Source organism: Rana temporaria, chromosome 8 (assembly GCF_905171775.1).
Source record: "Rana temporaria chromosome 8, aRanTem1.1, whole genome shotgun sequence".
Classification (NCBI taxonomy): domain Eukaryota; kingdom Metazoa; phylum Chordata; class Amphibia; order Anura; family Ranidae; genus Rana; species Rana temporaria.
The window spans coordinates 120,507,882-120,533,166 of NC_053496.1; the positions used below are offsets into that span (position 1 = coordinate 120,507,882).

Genomic DNA, 25,285 nt, shown 5'->3' on the forward strand with positions numbered 1-25,285 from the left:
TATGAATTGTATTTTCGTCCCCTCATACTCTTACTCGTTGCCAGCTCCTCTGCATTGGCTGTCAGCCAGTATTGATTGGCGCCCACCCCACTGGAGTTAACAGATGTCAGGAGTGATAGATTACGGGTCGTTCCTTTTAATTTCACTGCTCCCGGATCACAGCTTTGAGCCTAATTCTTTTCAGTGTCAGGATCACTCTCCTGTCACCCACCTCTTCCTTTAACTCTTGTGCTGCCAGTGGCTTTTGAAAGATATAAAAATTAACAAGAAGTGAAAGCAACATCTGGATCCAGGCCTATTTTTCCACTCCCTTTATTATCCTTGTCAGTTCTAAGTTCTTGTGCTGCCACTGGCCTGACTTCACGCCAGTGTCCATGTGTTACCCTTCTGAATAGCGAGAAGTGTGCGGGTGTCATTTTTTCTGTCCTGACAGTATTTCTCAGTATCCTGTAACATATGTATATGTAGCCCCTTAGTTGAATATCTTGTGTAGAACCAGCCTAACCAAACAAAGAATAAATCATGGCCCTATCAGCTACTAACATTGTGATCCAAATTTAGAAAGGCAATCTTCTATCTTTTTTTGTGTAGTTGTATGTCTTGAGGATTAACACTTCTATTTGTGCATTACTCCAAGCAGATACAAGCTTTGCTTTCCCCAACTAGTTAAAAAAAAAAAAAATTTCGCCATGTAGTACCAAGTTTGTGTGTGTGTGTGTGTGTATATGTATGTATATATGTATGTATATGTGTATATATATATATATATATATATATATATATATATATATATATATATATATATATATATATATATATATTTTATTATAATTTTTTTTTTTCCTGTGTAGTACAGTTTTCTTGCAGCACTCTCCATATTCTGACAGCTGCAGTAAGCAGCTGACTCTTGCACCACAGGGCCAAAAGGGGATAGCCCCATGTTTCTTGGCACAAGAATATATCCAAGAGCTTCTTAGCCCTGGTATTAACATGACTTTCCTATTATAGCCAAGGCACTGCCTAGGTAGGGACTCTTAAGTGTTCTGATTTTATAAAAATAAAGGTGTCGTCCATTCTGTTTTATGGTATTTACTTTGCTCCTAATTAAAGCACATTAATTTTTTGGCTTTCAACTTAAGCCAGGGGTCGGCAACCTCGGCCCTCCAGCTGTTTTGAGACATTGCAAGACCCTGACAATCGCAGGCATGACTCCTGGAGGCAGAGGGATGATGGGATTTGTAGTTTCACCACAGCTGGAGGGCCGAGGTTGCCTACCCCTGGCTTAAGCCATAGACAGAGAGTAGACCCTGGCAGCAAAGTGCTTGAAGTCTCTTTCCCTCCAGATCTGTTTGTATCAGAGTAGAATGCCCTCCTCAGTTGCTATTTGCTTTACTTCTATGTCTGTTTGTGGCCTCACATTGCACAGTGTAAACATTATTTTTTTTTTTTCTTTCTCCTGATAACATTTCCTTTTGCTTCTTCTCTGGGAGTTTACAGCATTTGTCGTAGCTTTTTATTTTCTCCTTTGTTCTTGCTGTTACCACAAGCTTTACTTTTCCTTGCCAAATGACTAATAATGCTTTATTCTTATTGCAGTGGTCCAAAGAAGAATTCCGCTTTCATATTCCTTCCTTTTCATTTTAACTCTAATCTGTCCTGCTTGCTTTCAATCTCCTCTCATCAAATTTCCTTTTTTTTGTAAACATTATTTATTCTGTTTTCTCTTAATTTTAAGGACCAAAAGCAATAGAGCACACACACACGGCAGTGCACAATACAAAATTCATCTGCAAATGCACAGAGTGGGATGTATATAGTTTTACAGCACAGCGTACAGAGTGAGGTAATGTGGAGTATGGAATGTAAAGCACAACATATACCGTAAAATGGGGACCCCCATGTGAAACATGCAATATACAGCACACCAAGCATCATGAGGTAGTGGGGTTTAGGGAATAAGTAGCACAATGTACAGAATGAGCAGTATGGCATAGGGAATGTACAGCACAGTATACAGAATGAAAAAGTGTAGAATATGGAAAATACAGCATGACATACAGGGTAAGGTGGTGTAGAATAGGGAATGTACAGCAAGAGAGTACAAAATAAGTCAATGTGAGTGAGAGAGAAACTTATATAGCGCAAACTTAATCGCCTCAAGGCGCTGGCATCCAGAGTTGTACAGGTCTTTCAGAAGAGGTGGGTCTTCAGTTTTTTCCTAAAAACCCGATGGTTTTCCAAGCGGATGGTCGTGGGTAGAGCATTCCAGAGCCGTGGTCCTTGGACCGAGAATCTACGTTCTCCCTTAGATTTGTAGCGAGATTTGGGGATTTGGAGAAGGTTTTGGTTGGTTGATCGGAGCATGCGCTGGGTGACGTAGGGTTTTATTTTCTCGCTTAAGTATTGAGGAGCTTTACCCTGTGTACATTTGTGGGTGAGGCAGAGAGTCTTGAATGTCACCCGGTCCTGTACGGGCAGCCAGTGGAGGGACCTCAAGGCTGGGGAGATTGGTTCCCACGGCTTTTTACCAGTTACCAGTCTGGCTGCCATGTTCTGGACAACTTGTAGACATGTAATCTGGTATTCCGGTAGTCCTAAGTAGAGGGAATTTGCGTAGTCGAATCGTGAGTTGATTGTTCCAACCACTACTGCTGTGTCCTCTTCCGGGATGAAGGGGATGAGTCTACGTAGCATGCGGAGCAGATGAGAACCGGTGACTACTGATCATATTTATGCATAGAGAATATACAGCATGGTGTACTAAAAAGGCGATGTACAAAAAACACGTACAGTGAAACCTTGGTTTGCGAGCATAATTCGTCCCAGAAGCATGCTTGTAATCCAAAGCACTCTTGTATCAAAGTGAATTTCCCCATAGGAAATAATGGAAACTCAGATGTGCACACTCACAATGGTAAGGAGTCTGGTGCTCACCTATTTAAAGCTGATGTATATACTGTATGTAGAGTAAAGCTGCTGGTGTACAGTACAACGCTGTATATGGCCACAGGTTCACAGCAGAACTTGGGAACTGTTCACATCACTTCCGGGTACGCCCGCCCCTATTGGGAGTGTCTGAGTGCCTCAGGAAGCACTGGGAGCCACCATCGCCCAAAATCTCTGGCCACATACAAAGCTGTACTGTATACTGTACACCAGCGGCTTTACTGTACGTATACACAGTGGCTTTACATAAATGAGCAGCAGACTCCTTCACATTGTGAGTGTATTTTAAATTTTTATTTAACATAAAAAAAAGGTTTTATATCAAGACAGTGTTCCTATATTAAGGCAAAAAAAAAAAAGTTGCTTGTCTTTCAAGTAAACCACGTTACTCGTAAACCAAGGTTTCACTGTACATGAGTTATCCTGTAAATGAGTCTTTATAGGTAACATTCATTTTAGTGCAGAAATAACAAACCTAGCCACCAGCACTCCAGGCATGCGTTTGCAGAATTTATTGCAAACGCATTATTTCACATAGGTCAAATAGGGTATTTGACCTCTGTGACATGATGCGTTTACAATAAAATCCTGCAAATGCATGCCTGGAGTGCTGGTGACTTTGTTCCTTATTGCTAGTTTTGCATGGCACCATTTATTGTCGTTCCAAGCACCAATACATGGCGTGCATGTACGTGCAGCCAGAATATAATACATTCTGGGGGTTCAAGAAGAAGTTGCATAATTATACTTTCAAGGAGGAGGTCTTCTGGCACTTCATTCAAGACTGCTTACTGGCCACAGTATGTGAAATCTGATTTACAGATTGTGGGAGAGTGGCAGCTGGCTATGGCATAGTATTCTATATAGTCATGGTCACACTTGGGCCACAGGGCTGAATAACTAGGCAACTGTCATAGCTCTGTTTTCTGTCTATAACTGTCTTGTATTTGCAGGTTGCACTGCATAGAGCCCTGTGCAGCTCACCAAAAGCAGGCAGATAGGTTTGCAGGTGGTTGCTGACTGTCACAGCTCTGATCGCTGTCAAGTTGTTAAGCTATGTTCGCGGGGTAAATCTGGGAATGGAGGGGGCAGGGGCCTGCAAATTGCCCACTTTATCTATCCTGAACTCCTGCCCTGGGCAGGGGGTGAAACTGGAATTTTCTCAACTGGGATTTGACTTCTATATTCACCCAGTGTAGATTATTATCATCACTTATTTTCCTATATGGAATGCTTTTTGAAAATGGCTTTGATTCGGTAACTTAAGTAATTTTATTCTTGGTTGTACTGTTCAATAGTCATTTTTTTGTATTTAACTTTTGTTTAACTATTATCCTCTGTATTTATTTTGTACACATCTTGTGCTGACACAATTTTTTTATAAATCGCTGTTTGTAAAGTTAAATTACTATTGCCTTCAAATGTTATGACCCTTTGATATGTCTGTGTATGAAGAATTGGTTATTAAGCACTTTATATGTCTCTTTAGGAAAAGACAAGTGTTTCCCGTTCCTTGGTTGCAAGACTCCCAAAACCACCCATGTAGGGCAAGACGGATACCCTTCTTGATTGGATCTCCTTATCCTGTCCAACACTGGTAAGGACTTTTATTGAGTTACCATCATGGATAAGAGACTTATGACTTGCCTAAAATTTGAGATCGGCTTCACCCAATCTGGTTGATTTCAGTCTGATCCAACCTAATTTCACGTATATGGTCATTAGACTGGCTGAGCAGTCTTGGATCATTGATTGGATGGATTTCTTGACAGATGAGCCAGCCTGAAGGTTTCTGGCGGCTCTAGCTTCTCCTTATGCTTGCCAAATCTAATCAGTATGTCCAAAGGTGCCAGGAAAGATTTCTCCTGGTGACCAGATAATGCCTTCACATCTGACCATCTTTGGTCAGATGAGGGTCTGTAATCTTTTATGTATCACAGTTTTTTCATTAATTGACTAGAACTGTGCTCTGTTCTTCATTGGTATAGACGTGTCTATTTACAGTCTCAAAAAAGTGAGCAGAAAGTATTCAACACTTCGTTTGAACTGTTGGCACCATAAAATTATTTCTTCCTGTGTGACTCAACATAGAGATTTTTACCCTTCTTGTTTTGTAATATCCTGGCAGCTGTATAATCTTGCCTTATTTTGTATGTGTTTCATTCTTTGCCACCTTGCCATACCTGCTTCTCTGCTCTGTTATTAACTTTGAAAGGATGTAATCGTATAGAGTGCTTTTGCATCTCGAAAGAGTCAGAATTCCTTGGTGCCAGAATCTTTTCAGGAAGCAGCTTCTTTTTCTGCTGCTTGTCCTTGTCAGAGAAGGGAGCCCCTTATATGGGGAGTACAATTTGTTTTCAACCGGTGAAGAGGTGGTGATCTTAAGTCATTGTGTAATGATGGTATCTTTTACATTGGGCCTATAATACAGCTATAGCTTTCTAAAAATAAAAGCATTGTACATGTCAACATTAATACCATACATTTCTCAATACTTCACTGGTGGGGATGTTAAAGAGGAACACCCTTCTCATAAAAATTACAAAAAAGGCACCATTTACAAATGTTTAAAGGTGCAGACTTTTATATTTTGCACACAGTATATTTTATTTTCCTCCTGCTTCTTCTCATGGTGGCCATTTTTACTAAGGGCAGATGAATCCATCTACCTATATTTTGCCGAGAACTTTGGGTCTGCCTCCTGGATCAAGGGACATGAACTTCCCAGGATGCAGCTGTGAAGCCAGGATTACATCACCTGTGCCTCTCAACTAAGAAGGGGGGGGAAAAAAACAGTAATTTTGAGTAAAAGTAAAAAACGAATGAATGCAAGATATTTTCATAGCCACATGCCGAGCTGTATGCTGCTGTAAATGTTTGGTGAAAGTGGGGGGGAGGTCCACTTTAATTATGTTTGGTAGTTGGCCTATAGATAAAGGTTACCTTGTTGACTGCTACAGCTAAGAAAAAAAGGATACAACAGTAATTATGAATGGAATATAAATATTAGTGGAAAATGTTGTGCCAAAATGGTTCTACTGTTGAAAAGTGTATACGTGCTTTGTTGAATAGATGCAATTTGGATTTGCATTCTTTCTATTGAAATGCATATGTGATGATTTGAGTTCTGCGGGATCCAACTTTTTATCATGACTTTAAAAGTACTCACCCACTGACATCCTATAACTCGCTCAGAAGTATTTCTCTGTCATTAATGGGAGTCGCTTGCAATGGCATGTGTGCAGGCCTGGAAAGTGAATATGTCAGGCAAAGTTCATGAGATTTAGAAAAAAATAATATAAAAAATTTGGTGCATTAAGGGGCTGTCTTTAAATTGGCATGCCTTAAAGCAAACACAGCGCATAGTCTGTATGGGCCCATGTTATTTTATTCACCATGTATCCAGAATATTCTGAGAATCAACAGGTTAAAAAACATTGACCCCCCCAGAGTTCAATAACTAAAAAGGCAAGAGTTCATAAACAATAAAAAGGCAAGAGTCAATAAATAAATCCGATTTTAGTATTTCTAAGGATGACCTATATTAAAATGCACTCCAACTGCTTAGATCTCTTGTAAGGTTTAGGCTCCATTCACATCTATGCGACAGCGGCGTACGGCGTACGCGGCATATTTTGCCGCGAGTGTGTATCTTTTTTTTTTTTTTTTTTTTTTTTCAGATTCTTCCCATTGCGGTCAATGGGCGAACGCCAATGTCGCCTGAAAAAAAGGGTCCGGGACTTTTTTTCAGGCGGCAGGCGTTCGGCGTCTATGAGATGTGAACCATCTCCATAGACAGCAATGGGAATTCTCCCCTCTAGCGGCAGAAGCGTCCGGCGTCGGGCGTTTTGTCGCATAGATGTGAATGGAGCCTGAACGGAAACATGTCACCTGTAGGATTTCCGTCTGGATCACCTACGCAAAGCAGGGAGTGTCATAAGGATCCTCATCCTACATATCATAAAGTATAGAGTCTTGCTATATGCAGTGATTATGTTGTTCACATTTAAGATGTGAGTTCAGCCAAAACTACACACGTGCTGAAAGGATAGCATACTTTTTTTTATTTCAGCAGAGGTGACGGAGTATTGGGAATATTTTTACACTATCCCAGAGTTCAGCTTTAAAATGTGAACAATGAAAGTGGTTATTTTTTCCCTCTTGGAAACTTTAGCCAACTTTTATATCTCTGGCTGTCAGACGTTTTCCTGCATTTGATGTGGTTTCAAACGCACTTCAAATGGAAGTCTGCAAAATCCCATTGACTTTAGTGGAGTAGTGTAGATGGCCAAGGGCTGTTTTGACCTTCTTAACTTGTGTTCTATTTTTTTCAGATGCAACATGTCCAGTTGAGGTGCATTTTTAGGCAAATCTGGTTAAACTGCCTTAGACCTTGATCAGTGGATCATAACGGGGTTTACATACAGTTTATTAAGAGTTGATTGAGATCTGTACCACCCAGGTGAGAAGTATTGACACAATCCACCTTCCACCGAGTGTCCATTTTCATTGCAAGTGCAGGTCTAAGGCGATAGAAAGGTACATTAGGGATGTAAGCAGTTGATGAGATTGACTGGCTTATTACAAATAAGTGTAAACGGTTTTTGCATGTATGCATTGCAGACTATAATGCATAAATCTTTTCTGACTGCAGCCACATATGCCAGGTTTATAGCCTAGGCCTGTTAGTAGCAAACTCTTACTCCTGTTTGTTCAATTACTACAATTAACCTTTCACAGATAATGTTTGTTAATGATTTGCCGTTGTCTGTGTTAAAATACTTGCATATAAAATAACAGACTAGCTATGACTGCTGCCATGAGTAACAAGGGCAAAGGGGTCATGTTTTTAATTTCCGTCAAGAACTCAAGTGACCAGATCATATGTGTGTACTACATCTGACTTGTTCTACTTTCTTGGATATATTCACTTTCAGTTCCGTTATTCCAATCTAGTTTGGCAACACACACGTTAAAGTATCTTAGAAGCTTCTGCCCTATTTGTTTATCCACCCTCAAAAAATCATGGTGAAGGAGCCCAGGGGTGCAGCTCTAGTCATTGGCTGTCTGCAACTGGCAGGGGCTATGACAGCGTGTTCTTTCCTCAGGAAAATAATTCTGTCATAAGAACATTCCCCTGATGGGAACATTCTGTTTTTCTGCTGCTCTCTATGCGTGCATGTGTTTGTGTACAGAACTCATGGCATATGCTTTGTAAGAAAACGAAACGTACAGGGATTACTGATTGCAATTATAAATGTATTAATTAGGTGTTCATGCTTGTGTGTGCTTATTTCTATAATAAGCAAGCTTATATAGCCCATATTGTGGTTCTGTTTGACAATTAGTAAGCAACAATTAATTTTAATTTCGCCATCAACGTTTCATGTTTTAGTTGGAACTGCAGTCTCCAGCCAGATCACTTTACATTGTAATATGAATGCAGCCATTCTGTGATTGCCCCAAGTATATTTGGTTGGCGCTTCAACATTAATCTCACTGTACTGGCCAAGCACAAAAAAAACAAGTGGAACTGAGGATTCTCTTTACTGATCTAATTGTGTGTTAAAAACAGTGTCTTGATGGCCAAGGAAATACCTAGGTAGCAGATCAACCGCATTTTCTTCCCTGTGTCATTGACTAATTGGGAATCTGTGGCAGCATCCTTTGGTGTAATAGTAGTAGAAGGCTGATTAAAGAACCACTTTGATAATATTTCTAAAAGGCTTCTTCACGTGTGTCGTATCCTCTAGTACAGTAGCATGCAGCCCACTAGGCTTTGAGACTGAAAAAAAAGTAATCACAAGGTTGTCACAAGAAAGATTTAAAGCTAAACCCCCAGACAAATATATAAAAACGCAAATTTAGTTGTGGTAATTAGGAAAATACTTGACAGTAATTTAAGACCTTGATTTTTGTGTGCCGTATTGCACCTGCACTGCCTAATGTGCTGTCTGAAAGGGGTACCTGGATCACGTAAGTATTTCAGCTGTGCAATTGGCTGCTTCTCTTGAGTTAAGTGAGTAAACTAGTGAATCCAGACCTTGCATGTAATGCAGTCAGCAGGGGTAGGCTTTCTGTTCTTGGAACTACAAAACATTGGTTTAAAAATTTGCAAAAGAAAAATGGTCAAAGTACAGCATGTTGTAAAAGTACCTGCCAATAAAACAATGCCCAACAAAGCATTATAATAAAGGAGCAATGGTATGATACTTCAGCATTTTGCCTACAAAGAAACTTCTCAGCTGTAATTATATCAGAGTGTCAATGTATGATATACCATACCATCCTGTCAAGCAGTAGTTATAATACAGGGACAATGTATGGTACCATAACAACCTGTCCAAGAGTAGTTATAGTACACAGGCAATGTATATTACTATAGCATTCTGCCCAGGACAATGTGTGATATATATAGTATCTTGACCAGGATAAAGTTGTCCCAACAGTAGTTATAATAAAATTGAAGTCCATAGTACAATATGGCATCCTATCCAGTAGTAATTGTAATGGAGGGGCAATGTATGGTTACTATAGCATCCTACCTAGGAGAAAACTAACCACCGGGCATAGATGAATCTACAAGAGAATAACAATTCAGATACGTAAACTTAACCTGAAATCTAGAAACTGTGAGAATTGTAACAATGAAGTGCAATAGTTTACTGTGTGTATATATAAAGAGAGAATGCTAGAAATGATACTAAAGTGACATCCTGTGAAATGGCAGTTATATCTACCCCCTTTTTATATTTTTTCTTCTTTAAAAGAAGATACTTTTAAATCATTTGAATTGTAGTATGTGAGGTGAAGGGGAAAAAATAACACTCTAGGTGTGGAGAAGATTGTCATATCAAGCTGTTAATGAGAATGCAAAAACGATCTGTCAAAAATCTCATTCTACATCTGAACAACCCTTTTAGTACACATGTGCCTCCTAGTATCATGATAGTGCTAGTGCACAGGTGTTGGGTGAAGAGTTGGCTTCTATAGGAAACATTCAGATCTCCATAGGTTTTATAGGGGAGATGCTTTGGTAAGAATTTCTATTTCGGGAATATCCACTCGTGTCAATTGTTACCTGCTCATTGCGCACACTTGGAGGTATGCAGCATAATAGACTTGCAATCCCATAAGAGCCGGTTCACACATGGGAGGCACAACTTTGGGGGCGACTTAGCAAGGCGGTCTCAAAATGACTTCAGAGGCGACTTGCAAAATGACTTATGTATTGAAGTCAATGCAAGCCGCACTGAGTCTCCCCCAAAGTCGTACAAGAACCTTTGAGTCGCTCCTATTAGAACTGTTACATTGAATAGAGCGGTGTGCGACTTGTCAGGCGGCTGAGTCGCCTGACAAGTTGCCTCTGTGTGAACCGGCTCTCACTGCTTTATTATAGGTATTTTTGTTATGACTGGTAATGGTACACAAATTACAATACTTTATATTTGATGCTGGCTTTGCAGAATTGCTTGCTTTTGGTTAACAGATGCCTTTGCGGCCTGTTTGTTGCCATTTCTTGGTTTGTGTAAGGAGGGGAATGGCGAAAGTTGGAGGATCACATCTCTCCTAAATAACTTCTTAGACATAACCTATATAAATGTACAAGTCATGCCATTTCAGAAGTTAATAGGGGAAATTATTTCCCGATTAGGTGTTGAGCAATAGCAGTGGTTCATACAGGGCATTCAGTACTTACTGCCCCCACCTTCATGAGTACTTTAGAAATTGGTATTCATGAAGTGTAACACGTTTCCTTGTAATGGCCTCTCCTGCAGACAATTATTATTGTGTTATCCTTACGGTTTTATTTTTATTAGTATTTGGTTCTCATGCAGCTTTGTCTGTGTACGTAGCACTTGTTCAGCATGCAAATGCCGCCAGGATCAATGCACAGGAATGAAATCAATCGAGCAACTGCTGGCACATGGGAATGGGGGCTGGGGGCTATAACCATTGGATACTATAATACATATTAACTCTCACCTTGCAGTGTAATAGGGAGGCGGAAGCGATTACATATATCCATTGCAATGTACATGGTTACACGCTGCCTCCTTCCCTGCATCTTCTGTAATGTGTATGCCTGTGTTTATTGAAAGCTTTTAATTTGGGTTTTGGTCATATAATAAAACAGGTTACTGACATATCCACATAAGGTGTTAATTAGGTTCATGTATACACAGTGCAAATCTATGCGGATCATGTTTTTATCTACTGTCCTAATCGGTGTTGAATTATTACCCTTTTAAGCTTGGAATGCTCTGGTCAAAATGTATACCAAATTCTAATCTAGATGTATTTAAAGAGTTGATCTTCTCCCCTGTGGTTATAGAGTCCCAGAGGACTGAGTGTCACATGCAGTGAAGGCTGATCGCCAAAGGCCCAGGACACGGCTCCATGTTATTTCTGCTGGCCGTTTTGCAGTCTGCATTGTGTCACCTCGTATAATGTAAGATTCATCTCTCCTGGCCCACCGCACGTTACATTTCTATCACATTTTGCCCTGGAACTCTTAAAAAATTTTTGCAATATGAAGTGTTGGATGTTGAATTCTAGAACAAGGCTTTTTATTTTTACTGATTCATCTAAATGTAATTGCCTAAATAATATAATCAAATAAACTTGTAGGTTTAACACAAACCCAAGCACTGCAGGCTGTTGGTATGTAGTGTAAGATTGTAATGAGACTGTCTGCTTAGTTGTAAGTTTCACCAAGCCTTGACCTAACCCTCCAAATGCATGAGTAAATTCAGAGGAGTATTCTTTTAGTGTTGGAAATCCTGTAATGTTAGGTTCCTGTTCCGGGAACACCATTCACGTTCTAAAAGAGTTTGTAGAGGCAAAGTGGTTATGTGGGTATGTTTAATGAAAATACAGATAGGATGACCTGCATGCATGTCAGTTCAGTGCTTTGTGATTAAACAGGCATCCCTAAATCTATGCCTTGGGGCTTGGCGGAAATCCACATCTGATACTGTCTGAAAAAATAACACGTGTCTCTTATTAGGGTGTCCTAATGCTCCTCACCCTCTCTCCATGTATTATATTTTTATGGCGCATGACAAAGCACTGCAGGAATAACAATGCTTTGGGCCCCAGAGAAGTGTAGAAACTCAACAAAAGCTGTTTAAATACAGACGGATCTTTCAGCAGTTACAGCAAAAGAATAAGAGAAGCCATCAAAGCTGCAACATCAAATCCATACTGTAACCATTCTCCTTCTAAATGAAATTCCTTAACGCTTTATTTTATATGTATACTACCCAGTGAATCCAGTTGACATCCAAAGCTGGGTTAAATATGTGTTTTTCTGCACGCCTTGGATTTCATTGCATCATTGTTTTGAAACCACACAGAACCCATTCAGCAGACGTGTGATAAATACAAAGAGAGGCACACAACTATTTCAACTACCAATAGAAAAATTATTTCCCTGTGACCCTGAAGTCATAGTGATATCATCCCACCAAAACTACTGTAAACGATCCTATAAACACATTAAATCAGTGTCCCCTATATGCATATACAGTGGGCATAGAAAATTATCACATTTTGCTGCTTTGCAGCCTGAAATGAAAATGGACCGTTTTTGTTTTATCCGGCTGCATTTACTCAGTGCAACTTAGAACATCCAAATGAAAGATATAAAACCCACGTATCTGAATTTTTTCAAAAACAGAATCGCTGAGTTGGAAAAAGGATCAACCCCTTGTGTCAGTATTTTGTTGAGCCACCTTTTGCTTTAATTACGACCTTTAGTCAGTTGGGACACATCTCTACTAACTTTGCACATTTGCCCACACTTCTTTGCAGAACTGCTCAAGTTAAGTTAAATTTGATGGTGACTATTTTGTAGACTGCAGATTTCAAGTCATTCCACAGATTTTCAATGGGGTCTGACCCTGAATGGGGTCCGATTGCGGCCCCCATTACAGTTTAATGTGGCCCCCCTAGTAATTTGGCTATATACTGTATTTATTGGTGCTGCCTCGGGGGGGGGGGGGGGGGAGACGAGTGCTGTCAAATTACATACACGAGAATCCCCATGTTTACTCAGCGGCATCTGTAATAGGAAGTCCCGTCTCTTGGGCTGCCATTGGACGACTCCTCTGTCCATCATAGGAGGCGGGACATTGTATTAGAGAGGCTGCTGTGTAAACAGAAGATTTTCCTGTATATAATCTGGTGCTCGTCCCCCCCCCCCCCCCCTCCCCTCCGAGGCTGCAGATGGGCATCGATCAGGCTGCATTCATGGCAATGGAGAGGCTGCATTCAATTCAATGGTGAGGCTGCAGATGGCCACTGATTAAGCTGCATTGATGGGCAATGACCCTTGTTTTGCTTCACCGTTTATTTACATTTTTTTTTCCCTGAAACTTCCCTCCTAAAGTGAAGGTGCGTGTTATAAGCCGATAAATACGGTATATCCAAATAACACGCCCAAGCTCATCCCTTCACCACACACAGCCACAAAGGCAAGAGAATTCTTGTTGGGCAGTGTATTGGTGCTCGGGCAAACACACTTAGACCAAATTTTAATGGTTCAAAGAATGTCAGGCAAAATGGTCAGCATTTACACATGTTCACTTCATCAAATCTGGCCCTCTTTGAAAAAAGTTTGGACACCCCTAGACTAGGCCATGCAAGGACATTCGCCTTTTTTCTCCAACTACTGTGTGGTCATCTTTGCCTTTGGATCATTGTCCTGTTGAAAGGTGAACCTTCTTCCTATTGACCGTTTTCTGGCAGAGGCCAGCAGATCCATTTTTCCTTCTATCCTGACAAGTGCTCCAGTCCCTGCTGCAGAAAAACACCCTCATAACAGGATATTGCCACCTCCTTGCTTTACTGTAGGAATGGTGTTATTTGGATGGTGAGCTGTATTGTATTTCTGCCAGACATATCGTTTGGTGTTGTGGTCAGATGAGACCAAAATTGAATTATTTGGCCTCAACACCTTTTTCCATGTGGCCTTTGAATCTTCAAGGTGCGTTTTGGCAAAGCTCAGTCTTGACTACATGTGGCATTTTCTTGGAGAGTGGCTTTTTTCTTGCAACCCTCTCATACAAGCCACGTTTGTTGAGAATTTGTGATATTGTTGTCACATACACACAATGACCATGCTGTCTTAAATTCCTGCAACTACTTCAGAGCTACTGTAGGCCTCTTGGTAATGACCTCTCTGACCAGTTTCCTTCTAGCTCTTTCATCCAGTTTGGAGCGACGTCCTGATCCATAAAGGGTCTGTATTGTACCACTTGTCAAGATAGAAGAAAAATTAATGGGCAAAATGCTGTCAAATTCTTGAGGAAAGTCTGCTGCCCTTTGCCAGAAAGTGGTCAATGGGAAGGTTTACCTTCCAACATGACAATGACCCAAAGCACACAGCAAAAATTACCATACAGTAGTTGAAGGAGAAAAAGGTAAATGTCCTTACACGGCCTAGTCAGAGCACTTTAAGAATGTAGTCCACAAAAATCACCATTAAATGTAACTGAGCAGTTCTGCAAAGAGTGCACATCTTGACTTTTCAATATTTGCCCAAAGTTAGTAGAGACATATCCTTACAGACAAAAGGCTGTAATTAAAGCAACAGGTGGTTCAACAAAATACTGGCACAAAGAGATGATCGGGGCATACATTGTGATAGAACTCACTGTAGCACCACTATTAGCGTGAGAAAAGAATGATCTTGTGTACAGTGTACCAAAAAGATATTGCAAGAGACCGTGCAGACCCTTGCAAAAGATGCTCTTCTGACTGTACAGTCTATAGGCAGGGTCCTAACTTGCCCAATGATACATGATGCTTCTAGCCACCATATACAGTGCCTTACTTAAAGTATTCCTATTCCTTGCAATTTTCCACATTTTGTCATGTTACAACCAAAAAGTAAATATATATTATTGGGTTTTTATGTGATAGACCAACACACAGTGGCCCAAAATTGTGACGTGGAAGGAAAATTATAAATTGTATTTATTTTTTATTTTTTTTACAAATAAATTTTGAAAAGTGTGCCGTGCATTTGCATTTAGCCCCCCTGAGTCAATACTTTTGTAGAACCACCTTTTTCTGCAATTGCAGCTGCAAGTCTTTTTGGGGATGTCTATGCCAGCTTTGCACATCTAGAATTGACATTTTTTTTTCTCATTCTTCTTGGCAAAATAGCTCAAGCTCTCTCATATTGGATAGAGAGTGTCTGTGTGAACAGCAATTTTCAAGTCTTGCCACAGATTCTCGATTGGATTAAGGGCTGGACTATGACTGGGCCATTCTAACACATGAATATGCTTTTGATCGAAACCATTTAATTGAAGCTCTGGCTGTATTTTTATAGTTGTCCGACTGGAAGGTGAACCTCCTCCTCACCCAGTCTCAAGTATTTTGCAGACTCTGCCATGTTTTCTTCTAAGATTGCCCTGTTTTTGGCTCCATCCATCTTCCCATCAACTCTGACCAGCTTCCTTGTCCGTGCTGAAGAAAAGCATCCCCACAACAAGATGCTGCCACCACCATGTTTCACGGTGGGAATTGTGTTCAAGCTGATGTGCAGTGTTAGTTTTCCACCCCACATAGCGTTTTAGGCCAAAAAGTTAAATTTGGGTCTCATCTGACTAGAGTGCCTTCTTTCACATGTTTGCTTTGTCCCCCACATGGCTTCTCGCAAACGGGACTTCTTATGGCTTTCTTTCAACAATAGATTTCCTCTTGCCCCTCTTCTATAAAGGCCAGATTTGTGGAGTGCATGACTAATAGATGTTCCGTGGACAGATTCTCCCACCTGAGCTGCTCATCTCTGCAGCTCCTCCTGGGTTACCATGGACCTCTTGGCTACATCTCTGATTAATGCTCTCCTTGCCCGGTCTGTCAGTTTAGGTGGATGGCCATGTTTTGGTAGGTTTGCAGTTGTACCATACGCTTTCCATTTTTGGATGATGGATTGAACAGTGCTCTGGGAGATGTTCAAAGTTTGGAATACTTTTTTTTATAACCTAACCCGGCTTTAAACTTTTCTACTACTTTATCTCTGACCTGTCTGATGTGTCCCTTGGCGTTTGTGATGCTGTTTGTTCACTAAGGTTCTCTAACGAACCTTGGAGGGCTTCAAAGAACAACTGTATTTATACTGAGACTAAATTACACACAGGTGGACTCTATTTACTAATTAGGTGACTTCTGAAGGCAATTGGTTCAACTAGATTTTAGTTGGGGGTATCGGTACAATACAAATGCACACTACACTTTTTAGATATCTAATTGTAAAAAATCTTGAAAACCATTTATCATTGTCCTTCCAATTCACAATCATGTGCCACTTATTTTATCACATAAAATCCAAATAAAATTAAATTTTATGTGTTTGGTTGTAACATGTAAAATGTCTCTGGTTTCCTCCCACACTTCAAAGACGTGCTGGTAGGTCAATTGGCCCTAGTATATGTATGTATGTATGAATGTCAGTTAGGAACCTTCGATTGTAAGCTCCTTGAGGGCTGGGACTGATGTGAAATGTGGCATAAATATATAAAGCACTGCATAAATTGACGGCACTAGAGAAGTACCTGTAATAAATAAAAATAGTTGCTTGTATAATGCATGTCTTTCTCAAAATATGCCTTCCACTTGTTGGATGATCTCATGAAATTGTAATGTTTCTTGACATTTTTGGGTAAAAGATTTACCTTTTTGCTAAAAGGTGTTTTAAGTTTTTAATAGAATGCGTGAGGAAGAGAACCCATGTAGGTTTTTTGTTGCACTGAGGTTAGAAGGGCATTGTGGTGTTCTGTGTCCTTGTTGCAGATTTTTTGTAATTTTCTGCCTGGTGAAAGTTGTCACAGAGCTAGTTAATGAGGGGTAATTTTTCTAACAGTCCAATCCAGGGCTTGACAAATCCCGGTCGCCATGGCGACTAAAAATAGCGTCCTGGCGACTTGGCTTGGAAGGTGGGTAAAACAAATAATTTGTTCCATAGGACCGGCACTCGTCGGACTAGGCTGAAGCCGCGGCCTCGCCTAAAACATCCTGCCCGCGGGAGGCCGTGGCTTCGGCCTAGTCCGCGGAGCACCTTTTCCCCAGGATCGCGGCGGACTAGGCTCCCTCGCCGCTCGATTGCGGGGGCCCTTGATGTCCGGTAATTGAGGCCGCGGCTTTGCGGCCTTGTGAAGTCCCCAGCTCTTCCTTGTGTGAGCTGGCGCCATCTGGTGGTGGCCGTTGGTATTACAAGTTAAGCATTACAAGTTAAACAGCAATTCAAAATTTTCACTATTTTCACTGCCATCTTCTTCCCTCTAATTGGAACCCTCAAACATTATATATATTTTTTATCCTAACACCCTAGAGAATAAAATGGCGATCGTTGCAATACTTTCTGTCACGCCGTATTTGCGCAGCGTTCTTACAAGCGCACTTTTTTGGGAAAAAATTACACTTTTTTATTAAAAAAATAAGACAACAGTAAAGTTATCCCCATTTTTTTTAATACTATGAAAGATAATGTTGCACCGAGTAAATTCATACCCAATATGTCACGCTTCAAAATTGCGTCCGCTCGTGGAATGCCGACAAACATTTACCCTTTAAAATCTTTATAGGCGACGTTTAAAAAATTCTACAGGTTGCATGTTTTGAGTTAGAGGAGGTCTAGGGCTAGAATTCTTGCTCTCGCTCTACCAATCGCGGCGATACCTCACATGTGTGGTTTGAACACCGTTTACATAGGCGGGCGCTGCCCACCTATGTGTTCGCTTCTGCGCGCAAGCTCGTTGGGACGGGTGCGTTTTTTGGCTCCTAGATTCCAAGCAAATTTGTCAAACCCTGGTCCAATCATTCCCCACTTTTGATTTTGGTTGTAACTGTGATTGAAAATAATAACAAAGTTGCTGGAAACGTTTCCTTTCCTGACTATGCAAATAAAATATCAGTTCTTGAAAAATGTGTGATGGCCAAGAAAAGACGTCTGTGTTTGATGTTCCTTGAAAACTCTGAGAATGTCTGGCTGGTATTTTTCAGGGTACAAAATATAGATTCATATATACTGCTATAGTAAACCAAAGTTTTCATTGCTCTTGTTGGCGTTTTACATCCCCCCCCCCACACACACACACATAACAAGGGGTTAATGGGAAGAAAGAAAATGGCAATGAATTTGTGGGACATATCCTGTTCTGTCTGTGCAACTTCCCTTTTGTGCTTCTGCCCTGGCTACCCCTCCTCTTGTGTGTCTCCTGCCTCCCCCCTCCTTGGAGAAATATGTCAAGTCTGGAAAGAGTTCATTTCAAAGGTTTTTCTTTTAAGCAGAGTATGGGGAAGCTGGCTGCATGTGTAATGTATATCGTCCTCATAACTCAGCTAATAAATTACTAGGAGAGAGGGAGGCGGTGGGGAGAAACTCCTCGCTTACTCAGTGTGTCACTATTTCTTGCTGTTATGGGTTTGCCAGCCAAAAGTCAGAGCTTGTTAAAGTGGTTACAACTCTTAAGGGTCCAAAGAGTCTGTTTTGTGGGACTTAGGTTAAGGATGTTTCCTGTTCCCCACCCCCCTCACCATCATAGCATTGGTTTAGGCCTTTGATTTGAATTGGCTCATTCCCTGGTTTATCCCAGGAGTAAATATGATTTGTTTTGTGTATAGTAAGAAAACTGCATCTCTACCAAGACATTTTGAGACTTGTCCTCGGTGGCCACCAATGAGTCAAGAAGACTACTGCTCTTCTAGAGCCAGGAGAAGCCAGTTGGTCCAGCATGTGTTTTGAATTGTAGAAAGTTCAGATCAACCATAAAGAATATTCTAAAACAAAGAGAACATGCCAGCCCATGCCGCAAACACTGAAAATCAATCCAAGGACCCCAGTGCTTTAGGACACCAATAAGCCAATTGGCAGAGCAGAGCAGAGCAGTGGGCCCCAGTAAATAATTGCCTTTTTTAATGCATTAGTGATATTCCTTTATCTTGTCATTTCAGATGTATTGTAACTACCAGCTCTCTATTTTTGAAAGTAAAAGGGTAAAATACAGGTAATGTTGGAAAGTTTTTTATAGTCTAGTTGTGATTGGGAACTCTGCTAAATACACAATTTTATAGCGAAACCTTTTATAGGAGTTTTAGTCTTCAGTTCCTGATGGGTCAAAGTGGATATAGAACTTCGATTTTTCAAAGGTACCCTGTAAAGCTAGCTGCAAAGTTGGACAGGGCACTCTCCCCCTGGCACACAGCAACTGTATACAAAAGCTAGGAAGGAGATGACCGCTTTGCTAGTGGGTGCTTGTCTCCGTCTCCCAGTACTTGCTCAAGGCAAGTAGTGGCAAAAGGAATGCGGAGGTAGGTTAGGTGAAACCGCTTGGTCTGTGAACCTCTCTCATGCTGATGGGGTCGTTGCTTGCCGACGTGAGAAATGGGTATTTATTGGCTTGCATGCCTCCAAGTCCTATACAAAAAGCTAATACTTAAATCCATGTGTTTTTAATGCAGCTCATTTAGGTGCTTGGATCTGAGCTAATATACAGTTAACTGTATTAATTTGTAGACTTGCATTATTTTTTTTATTGTGTTGACATGGAAATCTATACATATGCTTAAGATCCCATTGACCTTGTGAGACATATCTGTTGGCACATGTACCTATGTCAACAAATTGTGAAATATTCAAGCTGCATAATGTATCTAAAGATCAAACCAGTATTAATATTGTACATTGATGCTGCTTTGAGTAGAAGGGAGAATGACATTATTCTGATTAGCGTACATGAACTGCAAGTTGTGATTTACATGACATTGTGTGATTAATATGTGCCGTGAATATATAGCACTGAATTGTTTGAAATTTGCCTTTATTGCTGGTCCCTCCGCAGATGTACTTTTGTTCTTTTATCTCTATCATAGAATATTTGGAGGTTTGATTATGTTTTATCTCATGGTTATGTTGAAGTTATGACAATGTGTGTTGCTTTGATTCTATTAGATATTTCTACAGTTTGTGGCTAATTAGTATTTTTTATCAGGTACTGTATATTTTGTTTGAATGTTGTTCCTTAACTTTTATTATTATTATTATTATTATTATTATTATTATTATTATTATTATTATTGGAACTTGTATAGTGCTGTCAATTTATGCCCTGGTTTACATGTATATATTTTACATTAACATCAGTCCCTGCCCTCAAGGAGCTTACATCTGGGTACCTTTCTCACATTCATACATACACATACTAGGGTCAATTTAGACTGGTGCCAATTAACCTACCAGCATGTGTTTTTCCGCATGGGAGAAAACAAGAGTACACAAAGGAAATCCACCTATGCACAGAGATAATGCAAACGTCATGCAGGTAGTGTCTTGGTTGGGATTCAAACCAATTATACCCAAGTGCTGCTAGGTGGAACCACTTGGTTACTGTGCTGCCCACTGTTAACTATTTCTTACATGACTTAAACACCCTGTAAATGTTGTGTTTGTCAGGATGTCAGGGAGCAGCAATAAAGCCTAATAAGTAACAATTAGGCAGCTTTAAAATGACTGTGATACTCAGCTCCTTCTAGACATTTACTGGTGTGGTTACAAACATGGTGAAGTCAAGAGAATGGTCCAGGAAGACAAGAGAAGAGGTGATTACTCTTCACAGGAAGTGCAATGGCTATAAGAAGATTGCAAAGATGTTAAACATACCAAGAGACACCATAGGAAGCATCATTCGCAAATTCAAGGCAAAGGGCACTGTTGAAACGCTACCTGGTCGTGGCAGAAAGAAGATGCTGACTTCGACTGCTGTGTGCTACCTGAAGCGTAGAGTGGAGAAAAGTCCCCGTGTGACTGCTGAGGAACTGAGAAAAGATTTGTCAGATGTGGGTACTAAAGTTTCTGCTCAGACAATATGGCGCACACTGCGTAATGATGGCCTCCATGCCAGAACTCCCAGGCGCACCCCCTTGCTGTCTCCAAAGAATAAGAAGAGTCGACTGCAGTATGCCAAAAGTCATGTGGACAAACCACAGAAGTTTTGGGATTGTGTTCTGTGGACTGATGAAACAAAATTAGAACTGTTTGGGCCCATAGATCAACGCTATGTTTGGAGGAGGAAGAACAAGGCCTATGATGAAAAGAACACCTTGCCTACTGTGAAGCATGGCGGGGGGTCAATTATGCTTTGGGGGTGTTTTGCTTCTGCAGGTACAGGGAAGCTTCAAGGTACCATGAATTCTCTTCAGTACCAGGAGATATTTGATGACAATGTGATGCAGTCCGTCACAAACCTGAGGCTTGGGAGACGTTGGACCTTTCAACAGGACAATGATCCCAAGCATACCTCCAACTCCACTAGAGCATGGTTGCAGATTAAAGGCTGGAACATTTTGGAGTGGCCATCGCAGTCACCAGACTTAAATCCGATTGAGAACCTCTGGTGGGACTTAAAGAAAGCAGTTGCAGTGCGCAAGCCTAAGAATGTGACTGAACTGGAGGCTTTTGCCCATGACATGGCACACATAAATTTTCCTGGTCACAGTCCATACTATTCATTGCTGCACACAGGCCACTGGGGGTCACTCCCTCTACACTGCCACCATTTATTAAAAACCCTGTCTTTTTTTTTTTGCAATAATGCAAGACTATTTTTTGGACGAGATGGAGATTCTCATATCGCCACCCCTGCTCCTCACCTCATCCAGTCGGAGAGCTCCCTGTAGTCACTGGAAAAAATACATTGTATGAATGGCATAGGTACTGAGCGAGAGGCCCCTATGTGTTCAGTGTGGAGATGGGAAGCTGCTTGCACAGAACCCTGAAATATTTTTTCTTTCTAGTAGGGTTGTCATCTTGACTCTTGCTTTATTACCAGTCAATAAGCGGGACAAGCACACAAGACAGATATGGCAATCTAAAAATTTGACTGCAATAGCTGCATGCTTGTTCTAGGTCAGTGACTTACGAGGTAGTGGAGCTAGGTTCCAGATTACAGCCCTGGAGTTTGCATTTTGTGTTTGTTTTTTTTTCGTACCGTATGCACGGTGGAAAGCATAGATGGGCTATAAAGTGCGTCAGCTTTTGGGCTAACCACTAACCTGTGTATTTGTTCAAATTCTTCCAGAAACCATAGCAACAAGCAAACATGTACATAAACATATAGATGTATGTTTGAAACAAGAGCTAATTGTATGTGGAAATGTTGCAGGATGCCGCTGATGTAACTAGGAGCACATGAAGTGCAGGAATTGTACCACCATGATGAGCGAACGCATTTCCAGCTCACTTCTGGACTGCCAATTAGCTTTATGTCTGCAACAGGCACCCACTCTACTACTGGCGTTCAGGTGCCTAGTGATATCTTTAAGATTGTGTACAAATTACCTGTTGCCAACGTAACGTTTTTTGTTTACTTCCATCAGTGTGAAGCTTGCAAAGGTTAGGTATACATATATATTTTGTTGTCCCATTTTTCTAAAGAATAGAATTAACATAATGTGTACCCCTACCGGTCCTCCCTTTCCTCCCAATACTTACAAGTAGGGTTGTCCCGATACCTATACTAAGATCGGTATCGGGACCGATACCAAGCATTTGTCCGAGTACTTGTACTCGGGCAAATGCTCCCGATGCTTCACCCGATACTTGTACTGTCAGGGGTGATCAGTGCATGGGGAAGTTACAGGCACCAATCACCGCTATATAGTGTATTCCCGCCGTGTATTCCTCCGTGTATTTCTGCCGTGTATTCCTCTGTGTATTTCTGCCGTGTATTCCTCTGTGTATCCCGCCGTGTTTCTCTCCCCTTCTGTGCTCCTCCTCCACCCCCTGGAACTGTCAGGATGGAGAGCGGGATAGGAGCCAGTAAATCCAGCTCCTTACTGCTCCGAATGAACAGAGTCGGTGATCACTGACTCGGTCCATTCACATAACTGAAACATCGATAACAATGTTTCAGTTTATGAATGAAGAGAAGACGCTGTCTTCACTCCATTCATTTTCAGCGCAGCTGATGCTGCTGAGAAAGGGACTGGGGAATCTGTGTCCCTAGTCCCTTTCTTTGTCTCAAAGGGGAGGTCTGTTAAGATCCCTGATATCTCACCAAAGCCCCCCAACAGGGCTGAAAAAAACAATAAAAAAAATTGTAGAAAATAATAAAATAAAAGCAAAAACACACTGACACGGTCCACCCCCCCCCCCCCTTAAAAAAAAGAAAGCATTATAAATAAAAAAATAATTGTAAAAAAAAAATATTGTAAAAAATTTAAAAAAACATATTGTTAAAGCTAAAAAAAAAAAAAACTACTGACATGTGCTGCTGTCACATGAGATTAAAAAAAAGTATCGGTATTCGGTATCGAGTACTTGAAAAAAAGTATCGGTACTTGTACTCGGTCTTAAAAAAAGTGGTATCGGGACAACCCTACTTACAAGTAAATAAAACCTCCGACCAGAAAAACAGCACGCACAACTTCGGCTGGGTCAGGATCTTTTATCAAAAACACAGATGTAGGGGGTTGCACATCATAGCTCGGCTGTAGAGGCCCATAGATCTGTGTGTGTGTGTGTGTGTGTGTGTGTGTGTGTGTGTATGTATGTATGTATGTATGTGTGTGTGTGTGTGTGTGTGTGTATATGTATATGTATATGTATGTATATATATATATATATATATATATATATATATATATATATATATATATATATATATATAATATATAATAAAATTTATTATTTTAATCAAGACCTCATCTGGAATATGCAGTTCAGTTTTGGGCACCAGTTCTCAAAAAGGATATTGGGGAACTGGAGAACGTGCACGGAAGGGCAACCAAACTAAGAGGCATTGATGAGCTCAGCTATGAGGAAAGATTAGAGGAACTGGATTTATTCACTCTTGAGAAGAGAATAAGGGGGAGATATTATCAAAATGTACAAATACATAAGGGGTCCATATAGTGAACTTGGTGTTATTCACTTTAAGGACATCACAGAGGACAAGTGGACACTTGGAGATTTCATCACCAAATACGGAAAGGTTTCTTCACAGTAAGAGCTGTGAAAATGTGGAATCGACTCCTTCCAGAGGTGGTTCTGGCCAGCTCAGTAGATTGCTTTAAAAGGGCCTGGATTATTTCCTAAATGTACAGAATATAACTGGGTACTAATATTAATAGGTAAGGTTTATCCAGGGAAAATCCAATTGCCTCATGGGGGATCAGGAAGGATTTTTTTCCCCCTGCTGTAGCAAATTGGAGCATGCTCTGCTGTTTTTTTTTTTCGCCTTCCTCTCGATCAACTGTGGGTACAGGATTGTGTATATGGGATTGTATGTTTTTTTATATATTTTTTATTTTTTTTATTATTAGACTGGTGTCTTTTTTTTTTTTTTTGTTTTTCAATCTGACTAACTATGTAAAAAAAAAAAAAAAAAAAGCTGTTTCAAAGTAAAAAAGAAAAATCCGATTTGGTAGCTGACTGTGCTCTGCTGAAACTTCTAGAATGAAGACTTTGTTGTGTGACACCTTTACGGAGGTGGAGGTGGAAGCAGATGAGGTTGCTTGGAAGCAGAGTTAAGAAGTCACCAGGACATTGTCAGACGGGGAAGGTGTCGGGTTACTGCCAGGTGTGTGAATCTATTAGTTGGGTACATTCCAAGGCGATGGCCCTAACAAAGGCTACATTCCAAATGAGCCAGCCTAAGCAATAGGTGCACGCAATGCTTTTCACATGTATTGTCTAGGACTGTTGGAAAATATTTAAATATATTGCTGCCTGTTTGAAAGGGCTTGCATGCCATATACAAGTTTCAGAATCTGAAGCTCATACATTTTGGTGTAGACATTTTGGGCATCAAGAACAACCCTAAATATTGCAAAACCTAAATCAAATTGCTACACTAATTATCAATTGGATACCCATATAGTTATTAACATTCAACACTTCACCTCTCTCTTCAGTTAGCCTTAGGCCTCGTACACAGGACGGGACAAGTCCGATGAAAACGGTCCGCGGACCGTTTTCATCGTACATGTCCACTGGCGGATTTTGGTCTGATGGCTGTAAACACCATCAGACCAAATTTCCCGCGGACAGCAAACGCGGTGACGTGGCCGCGCCGTCGTGCGCGACCCTGGAAGGTCAATGCTTCCACGCATGCGTCAAATCACTTTGACGCATGCGAGGGCTTTCGGCCGAGCGGACATGTCCGTTGAGTCGTACAGACGACCGAACATGTCCGACGGACAGGCTTCCAGCGGACATGTTTCATAGCATGCTATGAAACATTTGTCCGCTGGAAACCTGTCCGCTAGGCCAGGAATCCGGTCCGGTCGGCCGTACACACGACCGAACATGTCTGCTGAAACTGGTCCG

At 40.8% G+C, this 25,285-nt stretch overlaps 1 protein-coding gene across 10 annotated transcripts in view; it reads left to right on the plus strand.

The window, feature by feature from the left end:
* Positions 1 to 25,285, plus strand: part of ZMIZ1 (zinc finger MIZ-type containing 1) — a 423,333-nt gene that overhangs the window by 130,423 nt on the left and 267,625 nt on the right. For 8 of the 10 annotated variants that reach the window (XM_040320615.1, XM_040320608.1, XM_040320607.1 and 5 more), the window contains exon 3: positions 4,436 to 4,543. The gene's annotated coding sequence lies outside the window, so the exon portion shown is untranslated. Of the gene's footprint in view, positions 1 to 1,660; positions 1,844 to 4,435; positions 4,544 to 25,285 lie in introns of those variants that run through there. The other 2 variants (XM_040320609.1, XM_040320610.1) reach the window with 2 other exon arrangements.